General features: G+C 36.3%; 1 pseudogene; it reads left to right on the top strand.

Moving 5' to 3' along the window:
* Positions 1 to 7,549: 7,549 nt before the first annotated feature.
* Positions 7,550 to 8,542, top strand: LOC131418876 (olfactory receptor 7C2-like; annotated as a pseudogene).
* Positions 8,543 to 10,200: the final 1,658 nt, after the last annotated feature.

Below are 10,200 nucleotides of genomic sequence, written 5' to 3' on the forward strand. Positions count from 1 at the left end.
TAACTAAACAACTCCTGTCAAGGTCTTGTCAATGTTGTCAGAGACTTCAACATCACCAAATCCAGTAGTCAATCCTCAGTTCTCTCTTACTTGACCTTAGCTCCCTTGGACACCATTGGTCACTCCTACTTGAAATTATCTTCTCTTGGTTTTGCCCTACCTCACTGGCAGTCTCAAAGTCTCAGTGCCACAATATTCCATATTTCAGTCCTCAATCCTCTCCTCTTCCCTATCTGTTCTCACTTTGTAGGTAATTTCAAGCTGTCTCATGGATTCAGAATCATATTTTTACTAATGACTCCAAAATACATCTCTTCATATAAGATCACTCCAGACTCATTGGCTCAACTGCTTCTTAGACATCTCCACTTGGATGCTTAATATGCATATCAAACTTGACATGTACAAAACCATAATCTTGAGAAATTATTCCCCAAACCCGCTCCATTCACTGTCTTCCCATCTCTGTAAATAGCAAAACTCCATTATTCCAGTATCTCAGACCAAAATACTTTGAGCTGTCCTTGACTCCTCGCTTCCTCTGTCACCCCACATCAAATCCTTCAGCACAATCCATCAGCTTTACCTTGAAACTACATCCCATACCTGACCCTCTACCATCACCTCCACAGCCACCTCTCTGGTCCCGGCCACCATCATTTTTTGTTGGTTAGGTGACCAATTTACATGAGCTTGTGCTGATTTATATTTGTTGTCCAAAAATAATTATTAATAGCACCCTCTTTTTGTTTCAACATTTCCAGCTTCAATTTCAATTTCAATTTGAGCAATAAGTTATATGGTCACCATCTCTCCTGGGAGATTGCAATAGCCTTCCCATTAGTCTCAATGTTCTCCTTTGATGCCCTACCCCCACAGTTAATTCTCAACTTAGCAACTGAATGATTTTTAAAATATATATATATAAGCCTGGGGGCTGGCCCAGTGGCTTAGCAGTTAAATTTGCATGCTCTGCTTGGGGGCCCAGGGTTCACAGGTTCGGATCCTGGATGTGGACTGACACACCGCTTGTCAAGCCATCTGTGGCAGGCGTCCCACATATAAAGTAGAGAAAGATGGGCATGGATGTTAGCCCAGGGCCAATCTTCCTCAGCAAAAAGAGGAGGATTGGCAACAGATGTTAGCTCAGGGCTAATCTTCCTCACAAAAAGAAAAAAAAATAAGTCTGATCAATGATTCCTCTATTCAAAAGCCCTTTAATAGCTTCCAATATCAGTAACAGTAAAAGTCTCAGACTTCCCAGTGGCCTAAAAGACTCTACATGAGATGGTCCTGCCTCTCCTCCCTGATTCATGTCCTACCTCTCTTCCCTCAAATGTTTTTACACATGATAATTATGGACCATAAATCCCTGTACAAACACTAAACTAAAGCCCCAGATTTGGCTCTATTTTCCATAACAGCCATAAGAAGGAAGGGATACTGGATCAATTACGAGATTCATGAAATCATAAAATAAACACAAATCAATGATTCAAATGATATATGGACAGAGAAGACACTTAGCCACATCATTCTCATGCAGAAGTCATTGCATGTTGTACCAAGCAATGTCTACAATAGTTTTCTTTCTCTGGATCCAAAAATGGATTTCAGAAGGCTGTTTCCCTGGAGCATGCTTTAGTAGAGACTGATGCCTTCATACCAAGTCTGGTCCAGGAATGGCAGTACTATGGGGAGAAGTGGGAAGTTAATCTGGGAATAAAGTACTGATAAAGTGGGTGGTGCAATGTTCAATATAATGACATGAGCATAGTGAATCCCACAGCAAGTCTGCCCTTCTGGTGGAAAAGGTCTCATCCTGTTGATTACCCCTTCAGGCTGAAAATAGTCACTCAAAGGGGATGCTCTAAATATCCTACTGTTCTCATTTTTTGGAAATCTTTTAATAATGTTTGATTTGGGCTATAAAATTCACTGCCTTGTGAATTGATAGATAAAGATGGTCCATTCCCTCTGACCGGAATAGTGAGGACTGTCCGATAGACTTGGTTTGACCCTCTAAAGCTGTAGATACCGGAATAGTGAGGACTGTCCGATAGACTTGGTTTGACCCTCTAAAGCTGTAGATACCCACAAAGTCCTGCCTGTAGAGCCAATCCACCTCTCACCACATTCCTGAACTTTCTCTTGATTGCAACTTCAATAGTAAGAACAGAAGCTGTGGCAATGTAATTGGAATGATTTTTGTTGGGAGTTGGGTGTGGTCCAGATCCTTGTTCACAACTCCCAAATCAAAGTGCTTGGGACTCACATGGTCTTGAAAAATGTGCCTACTCATGCCCTTGAAAGACAAGGAAATTCCATCTCATATCTTGAGGAAATGCTCATCAGAGAAGACAATGGAGGTCAGACCTATGGAGAAAAAAACATCATGACTAAGGGGCCCAGAGGAGTGGATACACATATCTGGCATCCACAATGCTCCCAAGGATACAAAACTAGCCAAAATGAAGTTCCTTTCTATTTTGGCTCTCTCATTCATGGGACCCAAATTTCTCAGAGAATATAAAATAATAATAATATAAAATAATAATGGGATAACGTGATGGTGAGAATCTCTTCACTTAAAACATTCTACACAATTCAATCCTGCTGTCTCTCTCAATTTCTCTTTCTTTAAGATTTCTTCCTCTCTCTTCTAGAACCCAATTATGAGAATCTCTCACCTTCCTAATGGAAATTGACCTTCTCTCTGTCCCTGACATCTCTCCAGAGGTTCTTACCCAACCATCTTAGCCATTTTCCAGAAGCTATTACAAGTGCCCATATTCTCCTCTATCAAAGATGCTCCTGTATTCTTTTATCTATAAAATGTTACTCATTCATTCATTCATTCAAACAAGAAACATTTCCTAGGATTCTACATAGTTACCACTTACATGTCCATTCCTACATCTTGTGATATTAAATTACTTAATGTTTCTGTGTCTCAGTTTCCATATTTGTAAAATGAGGATAATAGTAGTATCCACTTCACAAAGTTAATATGAGGATTAAGTTAAAGGAGATAAAGCATGGGAGGTTTTCAAATTGTCTCTACCACCTACTGAGCACACATACATGTTAATTATTATCATTGCATTACTGTAAACACAAATTCATTTGTCAAATCAAAAGAATAGTGATGATGATAAAATGAGCTAAGGCATATAAAATATAGCACATATAAAACATTAACACATGAAAGTCTTCAAGAAATTTTAGCTTATTTTGTAAATTTATCACTCTTATTTATTGTGTATTTGCAAATTTCCAGTACCTGTTTCAAGAGATTGCTATTTTTGTGAATATGTGAAATGTTTGTGATATATTTTCTAAGAGATTTAACTATATATATGAACACTGCTAGGGTTTTTTATCTTGCACCCACTTTTTTTGTTAGTTTTTATTTTTGAATAATTTTAGATTTACAGAAAAGTTACCAAGATAGTACAGAGAGTTCCCACAGTGATGCAAATGTTTTGGAGCTAGATAGAAGTGATGGTTGCAAAACATTCTATTTTTTTTTTAATTTTTTGTTTATTGCAGTAACATTGGTTTATAACATTGTATAAATTTCAGGTGTACATCATTATACTTCTATTTCTGCATAGATTACATCATGTTCACCACCCAAATACTAATTACAACCCATCACCACACACCTGTGCCGAATTATCCCTTTCGTCCTCCTCCCTCCCCCCTTCCCCTCTGGTAACCACCAATCCAATCTCTGTCTCTATGTGTTTGTTTATTGTTGTTGTTATCTACTACTTAATGAAGGAAATCATATGGTATTTGACCTTCTCCCTCTGACTTATTTCACTTTGCATAATACCCTCAATGTCCATCCATGTTGTCACAAATGGCAGGATTTCATCATTTCTTATGGCTGAGTAGTATTCCATTGTGTATATATACCACATCTTCTTTATCCATTCGTCCCTTGATAGGCACTTAGGTTGCTTCCAAGTCTTGGCTATTGTGAATAACGCTGCAATGAACACAGGGGTGCATGTATCTTTACGCATTGGTGTTTTCAAGTTCTTTGGATAAATACCCAGCAGTGGAATAGCTGGATCATATGGTAGTTCTATCCTTGATTTTTTGAGGAATCTCCATATTGTTTTCCATAGTGGCTGCACCAGTTTGCACTCCCACCCGCAGTGTATGAGAGTTCCCTTCTCTCCACATCCTCTCCAACACATGTTGTTTCCTGTCTTGTTAATTGCACTTTATGCCACTGAAGCCCACTTTAAAATGATAACTGGTTTTTACATATTTGTTTTGTATCAACTGCCTTACTAAAATTGTAGTTAAAAGAGGTTTTCAGCTGCCAGTTAATTATCTGCAGCCAATCTACTATCTTCAAACAATGAAAAGTTGCCTTTTCGATATTTACATCTCTTATATTTTTTCTCCTTCTATTGCATTGGTTGGAACTTCCAGGGTGTTGATAAATAATATTAGTGGTGGCAGACTTTCCTTTCTTCTTTAATACTTAAAGGAGACTTCTTCTATTGTTCCCACCACAGGGTTCCATCAGGGTAATTTTGCAGGTAAGTTTTGTTGTTTATTTAATTCCTTCCTTAATTATGATCTGTTATCCTTCATCCTATCGACTTTGGACACTTATATTTTCCCAGAAATAAATTCATTTCTTGGAGATTTTCTAATTTTTAACATGGAGTTACAAGTAATATTATCTTGCAAAGCTGAGCATTTCCTTACGTCTGTGTTCATTTTTCTCATTCCTAATTTTAGGCATTTCTGTTCTTTTTCTTTCTTTTTATCCTTTTCATTAGACTTTTGTCTAATTTTGTACATTTGTTTGATTTTGCCAAAGAATTGGCTCTGGAATTTATTTCTAGGTTCTAGAAGTTTTCTTCTTTTTAATTATTAACTCTGCTTTTATCTTAATTTTATCCCTTACCTAGTTTTGTTTTGTGGAACTTTTATTAACAACATCTTCAAATCTTAAAGTGTTTATTTCTTGAGGATAGACTACAGGTGTGTTCATTTGCAGTTTTTGAAAGATAGAAGAAAATAAATCTAAAAATCAAGATTCATGTTACAACTCAAAGATGAACCCTATCCACATTTTGGTGTATCTTGTTGAAGATCATTCTTCCGTGGGTTTGTGCAAATATGTGTCTCATTATGTAAGATCTGCATGCTGACTTAATTTCTCCAGTCCTGAAAACCAGATCAACTATACTTTCACAGTAGTACCTAAAGTGTTATTTCTTTTTCCACCTGATGGCACTTTGCATTCTTAATCTTTTCTGAAAAAGGACTTCTTAATTCCCTCAGTGCAAAGGGTGTCCTATTTTAATTTCACCCTCACAGATTAATACTAGAAAGAAAATATTCTTAAACATTTATTTCTCTTTTTATATTTTACTTTATGAATCTTTAATATCCTATGCTTTTTTCCAGTTAATACATTAATGTTTCTATGACTTAATAATTAAAACTTTATAAGTTAAAGATATTAACTTTTATCATTCAAATAGATCATTTTTTGCACTCTAATTTTCCACATGGCACATTTTCTCCTTAAGAATTACTCAATTTATGGTCCAATTATTGATCTTTTCTTCTCTTATTTCTACCAAACTTTTTATTCAGAAAGAGCTTCTACCTTCAAAGATTATGTATATTCAAGCATACATTTATATTATCTATGTTTTTTATTTATTTTCTTCTGACAGCTTGTACAGTCTCTTGCTCCACACTTAACATTTGAAATTTATTAGGGAATATGGAGATAGTATTTAACATTATTTTTCTAACTTCAATCACAAAACACTTTTTTGTACCTTTAAGTGTTTTAAAACAATTATTTATACTTGTACTTAAAAGACCCTCTAAGGTATCTAGGAATACAAAAATGCAAGTTAATCTGAGAAAAAATATATATATATCCTAAATTATGGTGAACATCATATTAAATTACAAAACTCTGGAATTATTCCCTTGAAAGACAGGAAGAATAATAAGAATTCCAACTCTTACCATAAATTTGAACAGTGTTGTGGAATTTCATACCAATGCAATAAGACCTAAAGACAAATAGGTGTTGTAAATTAATATTATTTGGAGAAACTATTTGAATATTAAAGAAAATCTTAAAATTAATATGAAAAATCCAGAAAATGCACACAACACCTTATAATACAAAAAAAAATCAAAAGCTTTCCTAATATAACAGCAATATCAGAGATATAATGTAGGGAATATCATTATTAATAACATCAAACCTAAAATACATTAAAATACTGTGTAGAAATCCTGCCATTTGCGACACGATAGATGAACCTGGAGGACATTATGCTAAGTGAAATAAGCTAGACACAGAAAGACAAATACCATATTATAACACTTATATGAGGTATCTAAAGTCATCAAACTCATAGAAGCAGAGAATAGAACATTGGTTGCCAGTGGCTGCAGGGAGGGGAAGTGAGGAATTGTTGTTCAATGGGTATAAAGTTTCTGCTATGCAAGATGAATAAGTTCTAGAGATCTGATGTATAACATAGTACATATAGTTAATAATACAGTTAATAATATAGCTAATAATAATATGGTACACTTTAAAATATGTTAGGAGGATGGATTGTAAGTATTCTTACCACACAAGAGAATACAAGGAAATTTTTGGAGGTGATAGATATGTTTATTACCTTGACTGTGGTGATAGTATCAGGGGTGAATGCATAGGTCCAAACTTATCAAGATATATATATATCAATCAAATATGTGCAATTATTTTGTAAATCAATTATGCTTCAATAAAGCTAAAAATAAAATATGAACTTACGCTAAGACCAACTTGATACTTAGAAACTCTAGGACACTATGTTTAGAAATTCAATTTTGACTGAATTTATATAAGGACATGAATAATATAAATGATATGTAAACAATGATTAATAATAATATTGGTTATTATTTTTTTAGCATAAGGAGGACCCAATGTCCAGAGGGTCTAAAGTATAGAAATTACAGAAAGACAGCACAATGGAAGAATCTCTCAATGATTGGAACATCTGCCTAGAGTTAGAGAATTCGCTGTTCCCACAAGCACTGAGCAGAAAGTGCAAGAGAAGCCATCAGGGATGCGGAGAAAGGGATGCCACTTAGGGATGCAGGCAAGCACTAAAGCAGCGCTCCTCAAACTTGTGTGTGCATCAGTATTCCCAGGAGGTCTTGTTAAAGCAGAGTGCTGGCTTCATGCCCAGAGTATCTGATTCAGTAGGTCAGGTGGGCCTGAAATGTGCATTTCTAACAGGTTCCCAGGTAATGCTGATGGTGTTGGCCAGGGACCACAATTTGAGAACCACTGAACTTAGAGACAGTTTTCCAGATAGCAATGGTAACTACAGTTTGTCAGCAAAGAGAGCCAATCATTAACCAAAACGAATGACTTCATGAATTCCCTGGATTTGGATTAAGGATATTTATGTCATTAGGGGGAATGCTTACTTAGAGTGAATTTTGTGTTGTTTTTTTCCTCCTTCTAGGCAAACCCAGAAGCCCCATGGAAAGAGAAAACCAAACATGAGTTGGAAACTTTCTCCTCCTGCGATTCGCAGAAGAGCCAGACCTGCAGCCTCTCCTCTTTGGGCTGTTCCTGTGCATGTACCTGGTCATGTTCACCAGGAACCTGCTCATCATTCTGGCCGTCATCTCTCACTCCCACCTCCACATGCCCATGTACTTCTTCCTCTCCAACCTGTCCTTGGCTGACTTCTGTTTCACCTCCACCACCGTCCCATAGATGCTGCTGAACCTCCAGACACAGAGCAAAGTTATCACCTATGCAGGCTGCCTCAGCCAGATATTTTTTTCATTGTGTTTGGATGCCTGGACAATTTACTCCTGACTGTGATGGCCTATGACCACTTCCTGGCCATCTGTCACCTCCTGCACTACATGGTCATCACGAACCCCAGGCTCTGTGATTGCTGGTTCTGAGGTCCTGTTGCATCAGTGTCGTGGGCTCCCTCCTCAAGACCTTGACCATTTTGAGGCTATCTTTCTACACAAACATGGAAATCCCACACTTTTTTTGTGATCTTCCTGAAGTCCTGAAGCTCGCCTGTTCAAACACTCTCATCAATAACATAGTGGTGTATTTTGTGACTATTGTGCTAGGTGTTTTTCCCGTCTCTTGGATCCTCTTTTCTCATTCTCAGATTTTCTCCTCCATCCTGAGAATTGCATCAAACAGGAACAAGTACAAAGCCTTTTCCACCTGCAGGTCTCACCTCTTAGTGGTCTCCTTGTTCTACAGCACAGGCCTTGGGGTCTACCTCAGTTCTGCGGCCACTTCATCCTCTAGGACAAGTCTGGTGGCTTCGGTGATGTACACCATGGTCACGCCCATTCTGAACCCATTCATCTACAGTCTGAGGAACAGGGATATGCAGGGGGCCCTGGGGAGACTCCTCAGCAGGGTGGTACCTCTCAGTGTTGGCACCATTACAGGACTCTCATGAGTAGCTGGGTGCACAATACTGAGGACCAGAAATCCTGGCTTCCTTCATCCAGTATTTTTATTTTTCCTAATTTTACATGTTTTAAAGCAAAACTTACCTTGGGTCTTTCTTCCTTGCCTTCTCTATTTTTCTTCAGGTTATATCTTGGATTCTCTCTTTTACTTCATAATCAGTCATTTAACTGCATATGAACAGAACCTGGTATTTCCTCAGTTTCTTCAGTAATGATTTGGATTTCTTAAAAAACAAATCAAATCTTATGTATTTAATATATATCCTCAAAGTGATGGGGTGTGTACCTATTTTGGAAATGTTGCCCTCAAAACTCATTTATAGAGATTTTTCCTGAGGTTATGTAAATGAAATCAACTCAAAGATTTGCCCCCTTTTTTTCTGATTCACTTTCTTTTCAGTTACATCATACTTAATTTCTCTGCTCACCCACAATATGGATCACTTGAATTTCTGAACTATATCTTATCCATCTTTGAAACTGCAGTGCTTGTTACATTTCTTAGGAAGGAGTTTATACCCAGTGACTATTTCTTGAATGGGGTGAAAAATAGATGGGTGGATGGTTAAATATAGAGACTGGACCAGAAAAATACAAGTGTATTGATTTAATAAAAGCTTTTGAGCTAGAAAATAAATTGTTATTGATATTAATATTGATAATAAAAATAATAACAGCACTCAGTATATGCCAGCACTGTTTAAGCATTTTATACACATTGTCTCATTTAAGTTTTCCAATAATATTTTTATGTGATTAGTATCATTTCTCCGTAGTTACAGATGAGGACTAAGAGCTTATGGTATCTGCATAACTAGCTCAAGGTCACAGATGTGCTGAAGAGGCTCAAACCCAGGGCTGTCTAAATCAGACCACTCTCTCGGCCATCATGTTATGTTTCCTCTAGTCAAAACTTATTACAATAATAGTTCAATCACCAAGGAAACAAGACTCCTCAAATATAAAACCTCTCATTTCTGGAAGTCAGCTCCTCAACCAAGAAATGTGCTGTCTCTGAAGGCTGCAGTCTCAGAAATAAATCAAATTCTGGAGTAAGATCTATTAAGGTTTCCTTAATGTTTTAATTTGACTTCTTTTTATTCTTATCAGGATGACCATATTTTCATGTTTATATATTTACATGTATTTATTCTTTCTAGAATTTGGTTTACACACTTTGATCATTTATCATCTTAGGTATTTTTTATTCTAATTGGTTTAAAAGAGCTTTTTATATGTCTACATTTTATGCTTTGTAATATCCAATGTGTTCTAAATATTTTCCCGATTTTTACACTTGTTTTTTATTTTCTTTATGGTTTGGCCCACAGATTTTTAATGTACTTGAATCCATCAATTATATTCTCAGTTCTATTCTTTTATTCTTCTTCCATCTGCATTTATGCTCAAAGATTTAATCTATATTTTCTTCTAGAAGTCTATTGCTATATCTTTCCTCCAACTTTATTTTATTCTGGCGAATGACATTAGGATAGAAATTTAGGAATAACTAATCATCCAAGCACTATTTATTTCAAAATTCTTTATTTTCTTATTAATTTATGTCCCTTTTATAATAGCTTTTTTTTTTTTCTTTTGTGAGGAAGATTAGCTAACATCTGTTGCCAATCCTCCTCTTTGTGCTGAGGAAGATTGGCCCTGGGCTAACATCCGTGC

This window comes from Diceros bicornis, chromosome 20, assembly GCF_020826845.1.
Source record: "Diceros bicornis minor isolate mBicDic1 chromosome 20, mDicBic1.mat.cur, whole genome shotgun sequence".
In the NCBI taxonomy this organism is placed as follows: domain Eukaryota; kingdom Metazoa; phylum Chordata; class Mammalia; order Perissodactyla; family Rhinocerotidae; genus Diceros; species Diceros bicornis.